Genomic DNA, 14,828 nt, shown 5'->3' with positions numbered 1-14,828 from the left:
TTCTTATAACAAACTGAAAGGGAGCATTTTCTTTTAATACTAGGAGATGATGATGAAAACTCATCTCTTTTTTGATGATTATAAAATACAAAATTCAAATATTCCATTTAAGTTGTATTTAATTTGAGTTTGGAATTTATTTGTATATAAAATAAATAAATATTCTAAATAAATAATGATGAAAAACAAACAAGTAAATAAATGAAAAATAACAAGTAAACGCATAAATAATGATAAACAAATCAAATGACAGGAGCTCAGTCGAGGAAACACACCTGAATTCCAATAATATTATATTTCTATAAATTAAACATTATATTTATATATTATAAAATATAATGTGTATAATTGGGTCTATATTTTTAACTACTGCAATAATAGCCAAATAATAAAATAAAATAAAAAAATAAATTATTCCACTAGGTTATAATGAATAATAAAGGTGTTTGAAATACATGTCTAATTTATGGATTTATTAAATGACAAATTATTTAAATTAAATAATGTAATTAAATAATATATAAATATAAGTAATTTTTTAACCAAAATCTTTACTGTGATACAAGTAATTTTAAACCAACATCTTTACCACAATCCAAAAAAGATTTTTAATCAATATTTTTAGCCTAGTACAAGTGATTTTTTAACCATAAACTTAAAAACACAAAAAGCCAGATACAAATAATTTTTAACCAAAATCTTTACTACGATACAAGTAATATTTAACCTACATTTACCGTGATCCATGTCATTTTTGACCAACATCTTTACCACAATACAAGTAATTTTAAACGAAAATCTTCACAAGTAATTTTTAACTAAAATATTTCCCCTGATACAAGTAATTTTAACAACATTTTTTACCACAAGCAATTTTTAACCAACATCTTTAGCCCGATACAAGTCATTTTAACCAAAATGTTTACTGTGACACAAGTAATTTTAAACCAACATCTTTACCGCAATTCAAGTCATTTTTAACCAAAATCTTTACTTCAATATCAGTAATTTTTAATCAACATCTTCACCACCCTACAAATAATTTATAACCAACATCTTTACCACAATACCAGTAATTTTTAACCAATATCTTTAGCCCGGCACAAGTGACTTTTAACCAAAAACTTTAGCCCGATAAAAGTAATTTTTTAAATCCAAAATCTTTACCCTGATACAAGTAACTTTAAACCAACATCTTTACTACAATAAAAGTGATTTTTAACCAACATCTTTAGCCCAATACAAGTAATTCTAACCAAAATTATTACTGTGATACAAGTCATTTTAAACCAACATCTTCACCACAATACAGGTCATTTTTAACCAACATCTTTACTTCAATATCAGTAAATTTTAATCAACATCTTCACCACCATACAAATAATTTATAACCAACATCTTTACCACAATACCAGTAATTTTTAACCAATATCTTTAGCCCAGTACAAGTGATTTTAACTAAATTTTTTACTGTGATACAAGTCATTTTTAATCAAAATCTTTACCCTAACACAAGTAATTTTTTAAAACAAAAATCTTTACCCTGATACAAGTAATTTTAAACCAACATCTTTACTACAATAAAAGTAATTTTTAACCAACATCTTTACCACAATACAAATCATTTTTTAACTAACATCTTTAGCCTGGTACAAATCATTTTTTAACCAACATATTTACCGCAATATCAGTACTTTTTAACCAACATCTTCACCACCATACAAATCATTCATAACCAACATCTTTACTGCGATACAAGTCTTTTTAAACCAACATCTTTACTGTGATATCAGTCATTTTTAATCAACACTACACACATTTAACATAATGCTCACATAGATAAAATAAATTCAGATCACTATTACTCAACATCAAAATAACCTCAAAACTGTATAGCGGGATAGTTGAATGGAATAAAACTCAACAAATACTGATGTTCACATTGAAAGTCTAGACTACTGAGAGCATAACATTTTATCTTTTTTTTTCTAATCAGCCATAACCATAAGTAATGAGTGAATATTTGATTTTAGTGGTCAGTGAAACTTTTCTTAGTGGTTTGACTAAGATTATAAATGGATTCAAGCCACATATATACTCAACCACAAAACAAAACAGATTATTAAGACTTTGAGCAAAGCTGCAGAGTTAAGTTTGTTAATGCTGAGTTAAAATTTGATTTGGAAAAAATAATAAAGAGGTGAAGAAAACAATGTAGTAATTCAAGTTTCAGTCCAAGAAAGTTCTGTAACATGTACATGCATAACATTCACAGATACAGAAATCAGTCTAACGTCACCATGTACAGCAAACGCATGAGGAAACTAAAACAAATATCAGCCGTTATGAGGACTGGCAGATCTTACATTTCACAGCGAGGGGTTTAATCGATAGGATGGCAGAACAAACTGCTTACTCCTTGTTTAAAATCCCCTTAATCAATAATGATCAATAAAATCCATCCCTGGCCAACTCACTGAACATGAGCTGAGCTCAGAGGAGGGACAGAGGCAGAACTCAGACTCTGATAGATAAATTGCTCAAATCAAGAGGGGGAGGCCCTGCTGAGAAAGAGAGAGAGGCGTAATTATGCAGCTTGGGTTATAAATCCAGCGGCACCAATCCTTCTGAGGGGAATGCAGCAGTAAATTCAGCCCTGGATGCAGAACCACCTCCAGGAAAGCAAACTGTTTTCATTCCACCCCACGGCCTAATCCATGAATCTCTGGGCCTTCGTCTAGAGAAGTACTCTGACTGCCAATCTAGTTAGATGTAGAGAGAAGTGAGAGCAGGAGAGGAACTAACTAAAAATATAGCCATGCTGCTAACTTATTTTTCAATGGCATAATAATAGCCTAGATTAAGTGCTTTCAATATAGCAACCAAGGTTATTTTCGTAAAAACGAAAACTGAAACGAACACGAAAACGAAAAACATTTTCGTAAACTGAAATAAAATAAAAATATCAGAATAAATGAAAAACTAAAACGAAATGAAACTAACAACGGTTACTGAAAAACTAACTGAAATAAAATAATAATTAGCCTATCAAAAATAAATAAGTAAATAATTATTTTCTAATGATTACGTTCTCACCCGGTGGCAGAAAAAAGATGAGAATGTGCATCCATTCTGTAAACGATAAAACTTTTGCCTACATCTTGTGAACAATTGGTTTTGAACAACACGCTTATAATTCTTCATAAATGAAAAGAGGCATAAGGCATTGAAATATGCCTTATTGCCTAAATGTGATGTCTCTGTAGTGTATACATTCTAAAATGTATAAAATAAAATTCAGAAAGCAAGCAATGAGCCGTCATTCACAAACAGTGCGCATTATTTATTGAATTTAATTGTTTGCAGGAAAGCAAGACATGACAGTACACTGTAAAAAGTTTTCATCAGTTTCAGCTTAAAAACTCAAGTTCAGCAGCTGCCTTAAAATTTTAAGTTAAATCCACTTAAAACGACAAGTCATTTTAACCCATTACAATAAAATGAGTTAAAGTGACTTGTACTTTTAAGTTGATTTAACTTGTGAGTTGAAATGACTTGTACTTTTAAGTTGATTTAACTTCAAATTTAAAGGCAGCTGCTAAACTTACGTTTTTAAGTTGAAACTGGTGAAAACTTTTTACAGTGTATCATGATTATTGTTAAATAAGATAAAGTATCTAATATAAACAAATTGCATTTATTTTCAAATTAAATATAACACATTTACTGCTTTTAAATATGATAATGTAAGTGCAACTTGAGTAGATATATAGAGTAAAAATGCTTGACTTTTTGTATATTTGTATACTTTTACCATTAATCAATCTCAGCATGCTTTAATATTGTGTCACTAGACGTATGCGTCATAAGGTTAAATTAAGTAGGACTATTTCTTTGGTCGATGCTCTGGAAGCGATGTTTTTTTTTTTTTTTTTATAAAACTAAAACTAAAACTGAAACTAAAATATCTAAAAACTAAATAGAAATGTGTTCACAAAATTATTAATGAAACTATTAAAAACGAAACTAAATTTGACTGCATATTTCAAAACGCAAAACTATAATAACCTTGCTAGCAGCTTTACAATATCAACATACTTTTTTGCCATCATGTGTCAAAATGATTAATTGGTATTTTTTATTTATTTATTATAATTGGTATAATTTATTAAGATTCATTTGAGTGAACTAGTTCAACATAACTATTTACAAAGTCCTTAAACAGCATTTTACACTGGATTCTTTTGTAAGATTTTGTAATTTTTTTGAAAGAAGTCTCTTGGCTGGATTTATTTGGTCACAAATGCAGTAAAAACAGTAATACTGCGAAATATTATTACAGTTCAAAATAACTGTTTTCTATTTAAATTTATTTTAAAATGTAATTTATTCCTGTGATGCAAAGTTGAATTTTTAGCATCATTACTCCAGTCTTCAGTGTCACATGATCCTTCAAAAATCATTCTAATATGCTGACTTGCTGCTCAAGAAACATTTCTAAATATTATCATGCCTAATATTTTACATAGCACTGCTATTTTTGTGCAAACCGTAATACATTTACATTGTCTTTGCTGAATGTAAGTTTTAATTTTTTAAAAACAATTGTACCAACTCCAAATTTGTAAACAAGACATGACAGACGCTCTTTAGACCTCTGTTTGAACAGCTAATGCCAATATCTCACCAACACGTATGCAAAGCATGTCTGAGCTATTAGGAAGTTGTTTTACAATATGTTTCCCCCTGTTGCATCAATGCTTGACTTGACCTTTTTTTTCACCCGAACTGTGATGTAGCTCATATCCTCCTCCACATGGCATTGAAGGGACATGGCTGTATAATTCTGCTCAGAGTCTGTGGCAGTTATTGACCATATTAATCGACCACATGTCAGCCTTTTGTCTCCACTTTGTAATTTAGCCTGCTTTATCATTTCGCAGATATTTTGGATCTCACTGCCCACAGACCCAAGTCAAGGAACAGATCTGTTGGTTCCAGTTGGGTAATTCTGTGGAGGAGATGCTAGTAACATTGTGGCATGAAAATAACATGAGAAGTCAGAAACCTGACACATGGGTGATATTCTGTGTCTGAAATAACTGCCACTGCAAATCTGCTGTAAAAGGAAGGTTAAAGCAAACAATTAACCTTTAACCGAAACACTGGGTTTCTTTTTCATGCCATCTCTGAGAAGCAGTTAATGAACACTGACTGCACACAGACGTAACAGATATATTTCAATTTATATACACTATCAAAAAGGACACTGTGCTGTTATTTTTACTGTATATACCGATAATTTTATTTTCAACACCATATTTGACCTATAATGACACGGATGGTTTATGGTTTCCTATTTGATTTTAGATGTTTTTCACACTGCCTGTGCTGGTCTCATGTGACATATCTTGCGCCATCCATGTTTGCATTCTAATTTCCTGTAATATATAACTTCCTCCTTGATACCTTATCTCAGAGCAATTATAGGCTAATGGAAATCATAAAGTGCAGCAACCAGCTGTATAGTTCCTTTTAATTTTTTACATGTCATTTAGGGACACATAAATTCTGAAACAAAGCTGATGACAGGAAAATAAAGTTCAGCATAAAGTTCTATTTGTAAAGTTCTATTATTTTTACTAAAAAAATTGTGTGGCAGCTTTTGAAAAATCAGTGTACAGAAAAATATAAAAATGTAAAACATTTTCAGAATTTAGATTTTTTTTTTTTTAGAATTTTAGAATTTTTGCGCATTTTAAAATAAGAATATTGTATTCTTTTTTGTTTTCATAAAAAGAAGTTATAATACATAACTCATAAAACAAAGCTGAATATACAATTATACCAACAGATGTATCATTTTACATACTAAAATAACCTTAAAACTAAATTCTAAGTAGAAAATACACTAAATAGTTGTGGCACTTTAGCATGCAGTATTGAGCACAAAAAGTGTTTCACAAAACACTCATAATCCATGTTATGCTTGTGCTGTAGGGGTGTAACGGTACAGAAGTCATGGTTCAGTACGTAACTCGGTTTGCATAATTTCAAGCAAAAACAGAATGGTCTGACTTTACATTTGTGAGATGATGCTACATATGACACCTGCACAAAACAAAAAAAAGCAGATGGACTAAATAAAATTGCTAATTTATTCTCTGACAGCAGGTGGCACTTATGGAACAGCAGTGATATAGAGTGTCCTTGGTATTCCTTTGTAAACAAAGTGCTGCGCTTAAACTTTAATATGCATTATATGGAGGTTAGAGGAAAAAAAAATGCCATTGAAACATTTCTAAAATTGTACTGTCAGCTTTTACTAAAGATCGCAGTGCTGAAAAGGTGTGGACATAGTTGTTTTTGCACCTGACCTTATTGAATATGCATTTGTAGTAGTTTCAGATGCAAAATTTATGGGAGGAGAGTATTCAAATGAATCACGCAACACCTTTTACTAACATTTGCGCTTGTCACATTACAGGCATTGGCCATTATGTAACGCCCAAAAAAAGCATGTCTTAAACTATTTAGGGCCCGAGCACTGCAGTGCGAGGACCCTATTGGAATTGCTCCGTTTATTATTTGTGCTTGAAATTGCTGCAATTATTGTTGCTAGGAGGAGGCACTGCAGAGAACAGACAGCGGGTGGTAGAGTTTAGATTTTTTCCACATGTATTAATTTATTTGGAATGCCAGAAGAAAACATTATTCTAACATATCGTTTGACAAGCCATGTTATTTTTAATTTGCCTCAGGAAATAAAAGATGACTTGGAACCCTCAACTAGGAGCCACACAATACCAGGTCAAAATTTCGAAACATAGTAAATCACCCGCAGAAATTTTCCCTCCCATCAGCACTGTTTTGCAATTGCACTTTTGCGCTAATTTGCCCTGTTTAGTAAAACTGGCCCATAGTCACATAAACCCTTACATATTTGTCTTTTTATATTTCGAGATGTGTGTTTGATCTGCCTGGTAAAATATTTTCCCTTCTTTACAGACTTCATAAAAATTCTACAATGGGAAATGATTGCAATAATTGCAATGCAGTTTGTGTGCAATTCTGGAATAGAGATCGGGCAAAATAAAACTAAAAAACACTTCCGATTTATAGCTGGTGCATCTCTAGAACCTGAAACTTTCCCACATTGCTAATTTAAAACAAGCAGGTGGTTCTTTGAGCTTTTGCGTGCCATCTGAACTCATCGTTTTTGTTTTGAGTTTGCCCCCTTCTGGCAGGGTTGCCAGGCTTTCACAATAAAGCCTGCCCAATTGCTACTCAAAATTAGCCCAAAACTAGCCTGGTTGCATTTTGAGGGGGGTCCCCTGTTAAAAATTGCATTACGCGAGGTAAATAGTAGGGTAGGGTATACCTGGTAAAATTTTACTACATTGGGGTAATTTCAACCTCCAGACATGAAAAACAACCAATTCAGCGGAAAAACTACGGACCTGGCAACACTTCTAGATTGATCGCCTATGACTGACTGTATTCATCATCTGACTGCGTGAACTGAACTGTGACATCCGTGCCGTGGCGGATTGAAACATGTACTGTTATACCCCTACTAGCTATATAACTGCTGTTGTTTTCATTGTAAACATGCCTTGTTTCAGTGTAAATGAGGCTTATTTTAATATGCCGGACTGACAAACGTCAGCACTATTTGTCTGGTAAAATTAGAGCAGGTGGTAAATTAAAATGCATTCAGAAGTGATGCTAAAAGCCCAAATTTTACAAGCATTTTATGCCATTATCTGATTTGCATAAAAGTGAAAAGGGTGCAAAAACAACAGAAGATCAGCTTGTTTTTGTTTCACAGTGGGCTGATAAAATCCCATGCACCCTGACTCCTGGAAACTGACTATGTTAAGTAGTAAACAACTCTTAATACTACTATGAAACGTGACAAACAGCCTCACATTACCTGCAGGAGCCGCTTTGGGTCGTCCACCATCACACCTGACCTTTTCAGCATGTAGATCCCTCTCTTCTTGTCTGATCTCTGCATGGTGCACAAGCCCAAGCCATTTAACTATGATTACTAGGTCAATCGGTCGAAACACAAAGGTCAACTTGAACTAGGAAGGAGTTAGTAATGACATCAAGTGCCATTGCACCACAGCTAAAACCGACTGGATGTGATTGATCCGAATGTGACACAGCTCACATATTTCTGCCGTTTAACGGTCACAGGCTTGTCGATAATGTGTGTTACCCACACAGATGCCTCCGGGGGTGTCTGTCAATCCTGTCTGCTACAGCTGTAGGGTTATTTTTCTGCTTGAAAGTAGTGTCTTCATTTGCTGAAGGATGCACAGGGACTGCTGGAGATCAGGTACATGCGAGACAGCATCAGTCTGAGCAAATAAACATTACCACTATACAAAACGGAGTGCTGGAAACGGTCTAGGCCCAACAGACCAGTCATAAACTCTAAATAGGCCTGCCATAGTGGCCTTCTGCATTTTATAGCAGAGGGGAGTAAATGTCACAGACGTTTTCTCCTGGATAATATATGCAGCTCCTTTTGCAGCCTGAGAGAAGCCTGCAGTATCCACGCTTGAGCTCGACACTTGCTCAATCTATTGAACTGCTGCTAATTGAATTGGAGTCAGCAGGTCGGGCGCTGATGGAGCGTGCAGGTGGAGGCCGCGGGCTGGTTACAGTAACTGTCTGTGCACTGCCATCATTCTATCTAACTCCCAAACCAATCTAATTCAGTGTGTAAATAATACGGGTAATAGCAGGACACTGCTGTTTGCAAACAAATGTGATATATGGGTGTTTTTTGATTTTCACGCTATAATACAACCAGTATAAGATGCCAGAGAGAAAAAGATATGCCCTATTTAAAAAAAAATATATATATTAAATAAATATATTATGAATAAATTAAAACTATTATTTATATACATATATACAGTATAATAAAATATAATTTCTAAAGCATTATAAAAACAATATTTCTATATCTACTTATTTTAAATAATACTTATTACTTTTTAATAATACGCATTTTAAATAAACCAGAATAAAAAATAAAAAAAGACCTAAGGAAGGTAGACTGACCGAAATGTTGCTAATAAAAATTATGTAATAAATATTTATTTGTTTTATTAAATATTAAATATTAAAAATAAAGAAAACAGCATTTCTTTATTTAAAATAAAAAAATCATAATGTTTTTAAAAATGGTAAATGTTTTTATAATATAATATTATATAGTGTATATTTTATAATATTGTTTTACATAATATATCTACAATATTATATTTAAATTTTATTATTTTTTATATGTTATATTTAATTATATAATATTATTTAATGTATTTATTCATATAAATAATCATAGCAATACAAATATATTTATTTAAAAAAATATAAAATGTTAATAGATTTATGTGTGTGTGTATTATATTAAATTATATTATTTAATTTATTTCATAGAAATATCATAGAAACATAAATATACTCATATAAATAAAACGAAATGTTAATAAATTTATGTGTGTGTGAAGGTATATGCACATATGTGTGACCTTGGACTACAAAACCAGTCATAAGGGTGATTTTTTTTTTTATTAAGATTTATACATCATTTTAAAGCTGATAACAAATAATTTTTCCATTGATGCATGATTTATTAGGACAAGGACAATATCTGGCCAAGATACAACTATTTGAAAATCTGGAATTTGAGGGTGCAAAAAAAAAAAAAAAAATTGAGAAAATTACCTTTAAAGTTGTCCAAATTCTTAGCAATACATATCACTAATCAAAAAATAACTTTTAATATATTTACAGTGGGAATTTTACAAAATATCTTTATGGAACATCCATTATTTAATATTCTAATGATTTTTGGCATAAAAGAAGAAAACAATAATTTTGATCCATAAAAATCCACCCATGCTACTTAACATTGGTTTTGTGGTCCAGGGTCACATCTATAATAGGGTCCTGTAAATATATATATTTTCCACTAATAACAAAATTGGGTGTTTTATATTTAAAACAAGTAAAAAATAATATAATATAATATAATAATATACTTTTAGATCTTAATATCAGCTATCATCATCTCTTAAGAAGTTAGAGGTTATTTTCACTAAAAAACTAGCACTTGCAGTGTTGCTGCTATTTTCAAGTTTCAAGTTTCAAGTTTCAAGTTCAACTGAAATATGTAAATGCACCCAGCAGACGACTGTAAGAGGTCTGTAAGGGCAGCAGACAATGAATATATATCTGTCTGTTCAATGGTAATTAGAAGCCCAGCGTAGAGTTCCCACCGGCTTGACCGTTCTTCATCAGGATGACATTTGTTTGTTAGCATGCTGCACCCTGCTCTGTTGTTTCCCTGTTCAACAGATCTTCATCCCGTACAGCATCTCTCCTGACCCCACAGGTCAGCACCTTCAGAATACATTTCAGCATAACGAGGCAGAGCGTCCGAGAAAAGAAGAGACAGAGGAACAGGACAAACATTCTTCCTTTCCACAACCATTAACAGTGTGATCAGTCTTGTGCGGTCTGACAGTTCGCCCTAACACACGGACAGCAGATCATACTCAGCCACCTAATGAGAAAGGAAATACAGAGGTATTAAGCGCGACAGCGTGTTAGCTCACATGTGGAAGAAAGCGCTTAGGTTTAACAGTTGAAGGCTGACATAAAACACTGACTGAAGGGAAGGGAATTTAGAAAAACTCAAAGGAGAGGTTTATAAAGTCCATGAGTCTAAAATCAATTATGTGAGGTTTAAATGTCCACTGAAGTGCCTTTAAACGTATAGTGTTATTCTGTGTTGATATAATTTCAACTAAAACAGAAAAGACAGGGCAGGGTATCGTAAACAGCTCCGCCCCTTTTTTAAAAATAGCCAATAGCGTTTCCTTTATGTTACAGCTCGGGCCAGAGCCGTTGAGCTCGATAAAGCCGTATTTGACAGCTTATAACGGCCACAGTCTAATAGATTACCCCTTTAGATTCAATATGAAATGGCTACTAAGCAAATCAGTGATTATAATCATGCTGAAGATGTTTGAAATGTGTGTAATATATTGGTGAATGGTATCAGTGTTATCTCTTTTACTCGTCAGTGCTGTTTCTAACAGTTTCTCATCCATATCGCTATGAAATCTAGCATTCTGTGTAGAATTCAAATGGATCCGATACTTTTTATGGTCTGCAATGGCTGGAGCATATGATCTGTTTCCAGGCCAGAGCAGACTTTGTGTGTGCAGAAGTGGTTTGTGTGACGTGAAACCATACCATTCGCCTCAATTGACAGCATTTGTACATTCTCTGACTCATTCCCTATCCCTTATATAGTGCACTATGTGTCATTTACCATATAGAGAATACCAATTTTGGGAATGAGTGACCGATTTCAGCCGCAGTTTCAGCATCTATTTATAGTTTAGCGGGCAGGACGCTTCAGATTCTAGAGCATTTCATTGGACAGACAGATGAGAAGTGAGAAGTGCAGGGTGATGTCATTAAAATCGGTAATCCATGTTGGCGGACGTGATAAACTGTAATATTTTTCAATGCTTATATTTTCTAAATGCGAATTTTGTCACTGTTTTGGAGCACACAAGCTTATAGATAACCTTAAGTTTAACATATTCACACTGAAAGCCAAAAAACTTCAATTTTGATATTATGGGGTCTTTAACAGAGAAAGACCAACAATGACTGTATGATTTTGAGATCCATCTTTTCATGCTGAGGACAACTGAGGGACTCATATGCAACTATTACAGAAGGTTCAAATGCTCTAGAAGAAAAAATGATGCATTAAGGGGTATAAACTTTTGAAAGAAATGAGGATGTGTACATTTTTTCTTATTTTGCCTAAATATCATGTTTTTTTTTTTTCATTTAGTACTGACCTTCAGAAGCTACAGAAGATATCTTACATGTTCCCCAGAAGACAAAATAAGCTAAATTTACCCTGATCTTCAAATTCAAAATGTTTTCACCCCCCAGCTTTTAATGCATTGTGTTTCCTTCTGAAGCATCAGTGAGAGTTTGAACCTTCTGTTGTAGTTGCATATGAGTCCCTCAGATGTCCTTAGTGTGAAAAGATGGATCTCAAAATCCTACAGTCATTGTTGGAAAGGGTTTAAATACACAAAAATGTTGAAAAATTTTCTGCTGATTTTTCTGAAGAACTGCAGGCAGTTTAACTGTTCGGGACAAACAAGGGGCTCATGAACAACAACAACAACAACAACAAAAAACTGTTGAGGATCATTCAGGTAAAATCACAGTAGAATCAAGTGTATGTAAACTTTTGAACAGGGTCATTTTTATAAATTCAGCTATTATTTTCTCTTGTGGGCTATATGTAAACATCTTTTATGTGAAATATCTTAATCAGGTCAGTACTAAAAAAATAGCATGCATTTTTATAAGATCCCTATTATTTTGGTAAAATAATTAACATTTTGCAGATTCTGCAAGGTGTATGTAAACTTTTGACTTCAGCTGTAACTGTTTTCTAATTTAATGTTCTTTAAAATGTAATTTATTCCTGTAATGGCAAAGCTGATTTTCAGCATTATTACTACAGTCTTCAGCGTCACATGGGCTTTCAGAAATCATTCTAATATGCTGATTTAATGCTCTAGAACCATTTCTTATTATCAGTGCTGCTTAATATTTTTGTAGAAACAACTATGCATTTTTTCAGGATTCTTTGAGGAATAAAAAGTTCAAACAGGATTTATTTGAAATAGAAAAATGTTGTAACATTATAAATGTCTTTACAGTCACTTTTAATCGATTTAATGCAGTATTTAATAAAGTATTCACTTATTCAAAAAATAATAATAAAAAATGTACAAGCGTGGAATGATTCCTCACTGATCTCTGTTTAACTTTTCACGTATGCCACCATGACAGCACCAAAGGTCAAGGGGTAAATAACGTCATTCTGATGAACTAAAGGATAAATATACAGGCTTATATAAGAGACTATCCAGTATCTTGTTAACAGAATTAGGTGAGTTAGGTATTAAGGCTACACAAGACCCTATGGGACCGTTGTGGACCTGACTCCTCTCCACTGATTACCTGAAGCGCATTTCCCACATCACCCCGAGATCTACACTTATTTCATTATTGCAGGCTTACGTCCACATGGACGAATTTATACCACACTCTCCCTGACCCATTTGCATCGAGCCAAAAGCACTTATTGCGGCATGTGCGCACGCCTGCTATAAAACCACTCTCATTTAAGGAGACCGAATGGCCTGTCAGGGTCATTTTCATTTAAAAACATTAAAACACTCTAACCATCGCTCACATCGAGCTGGAAATGACAGTATAATTTGGCGGGATACATAAGGGCGGGTTATTAAAATGTAGCGGGATATGTGGCACGCTTTTAATGGCGGTTCTGACACAGGATGAAAAGACGCTCAGCATGCTGCCATCGATAACACTTCTCTCTCCCGTGGTCCTCTCCACCAATTAGAGGCACTATGAGAAGGCAAACTGTGCTGTGATTTGCAGTGATTGCCTCAGGGCACGGCCTCTAAAAGACAGGAAAAAGTCAAACAATGAGAACAGCTAAATCACCAATAACATTAAAGAGCAACCAATGGGAAATGATAAGAAAATATCATTCATTATTACACGGCTCGTAGGAATACTTGATTCTGATTGGTCAAATCACAACATTCTGCCATCAGTAATGACTGTTTAACTATATAATTGACTGCTGTTCCAAAAGACCAATTTTCTACATCGCTGTGCAAGTTTAACATCTCTTGTATGCCTCCACGGTCTATTTCTTCTCACTTCATAAAACCAAATTTCAACTGAAATCAATATTTCATGTCCATTTATTGAAACAGCAGAGGATAATGTACAGTCAACAGATCATTATAGCAAAGTAAACCTCTTTAGGTTAATACAAGACCCATTTGTTTCCCTTCTGCAGTGTAATTCAGTGGGATTTGTCTTGCTTTATCAGCCATTAGGCTAAAAAGTCTAAACGCTTAGAAAAGCAAAGCAAAGCAAAAAAAGAGGGTTTTTCAATGTCTTTTAAAAACAGTTTTTTGAGAATTTAAATAAAACAAAAATGAATTATAATAAAAGTATAAATATTAAAAATTTAAAGTAAAATAAAACAAGTACTACAATGACTAACATAATAAATCAAAATATAAAAAAATATATTTAAAAAATTAAAAACAAGCTACGAGTTACTCAAGTTTAATACCAAAGAGGTTTGTTCAAATTAAGGTACTAGCAACTAGCAGTTTTTGTAGATTCCATGTACTGTACAGATCAGAAAACTATATAATTATAGTTCCCCTTCAGTCGTTTCACTACGACGTTACATATGGGAACTCGCTTGAGAGTCCAATCATCTCCAAGCCTTATTCAAAAGGCCAATGAACATTCATGAACATTGGCGAGTGGTATTTGCATGCCAAGCCACTCCCCCGTATATACGGATATATAAGGAGGCGGCGTGCAACCACTCATTCAGACTTTTGCTTTTGGAGCCTCGTTTCCTGAGCCATACAAAAAAAAAAGAGTTCCAGAGTTTCCACTCTCTCTGCTGACGTGCTGCCAAACAACTAAAAGAGCTTGCTTCTAAAAGAGCATTTGGCAGCCGTTAGCATAATCCTGCGGGCTGCCGTTTTCACGGCATCAACGCCTCCCGCACTCCAGCGAGCGCCCCGTTTGAGTGCACGGTTGTGCCGCGGTTCCTCCCTGGGCGGACCGGGATTTCAAAAGAGTGAATTTCTCACGGCTGTCGAGGACATCTTCCCGGTATGTCTCTCCGGCCGTGC

General features: G+C 33.7%; 1 protein-coding gene across 3 annotated transcripts in view; it reads right to left on the bottom strand.

The window, feature by feature from the left end:
- oxr1a (oxidation resistance 1a) overlaps positions 1-14,828 on the bottom strand; it is a 195,150-nt gene that overhangs the window by 100,547 nt on the left and 79,775 nt on the right. The window lies entirely within an intron of this gene.

Source organism: Labeo rohita, chromosome 16 (assembly GCF_022985175.1).
Source record: "Labeo rohita strain BAU-BD-2019 chromosome 16, IGBB_LRoh.1.0, whole genome shotgun sequence".
NCBI classification, from domain to species: Eukaryota; Metazoa; Chordata; class Actinopteri; order Cypriniformes; family Cyprinidae; genus Labeo; species Labeo rohita.
Note: the sequence above shows the minus strand (reverse complement) of the source record. Positions and strands in the feature narration are given on the sequence as shown.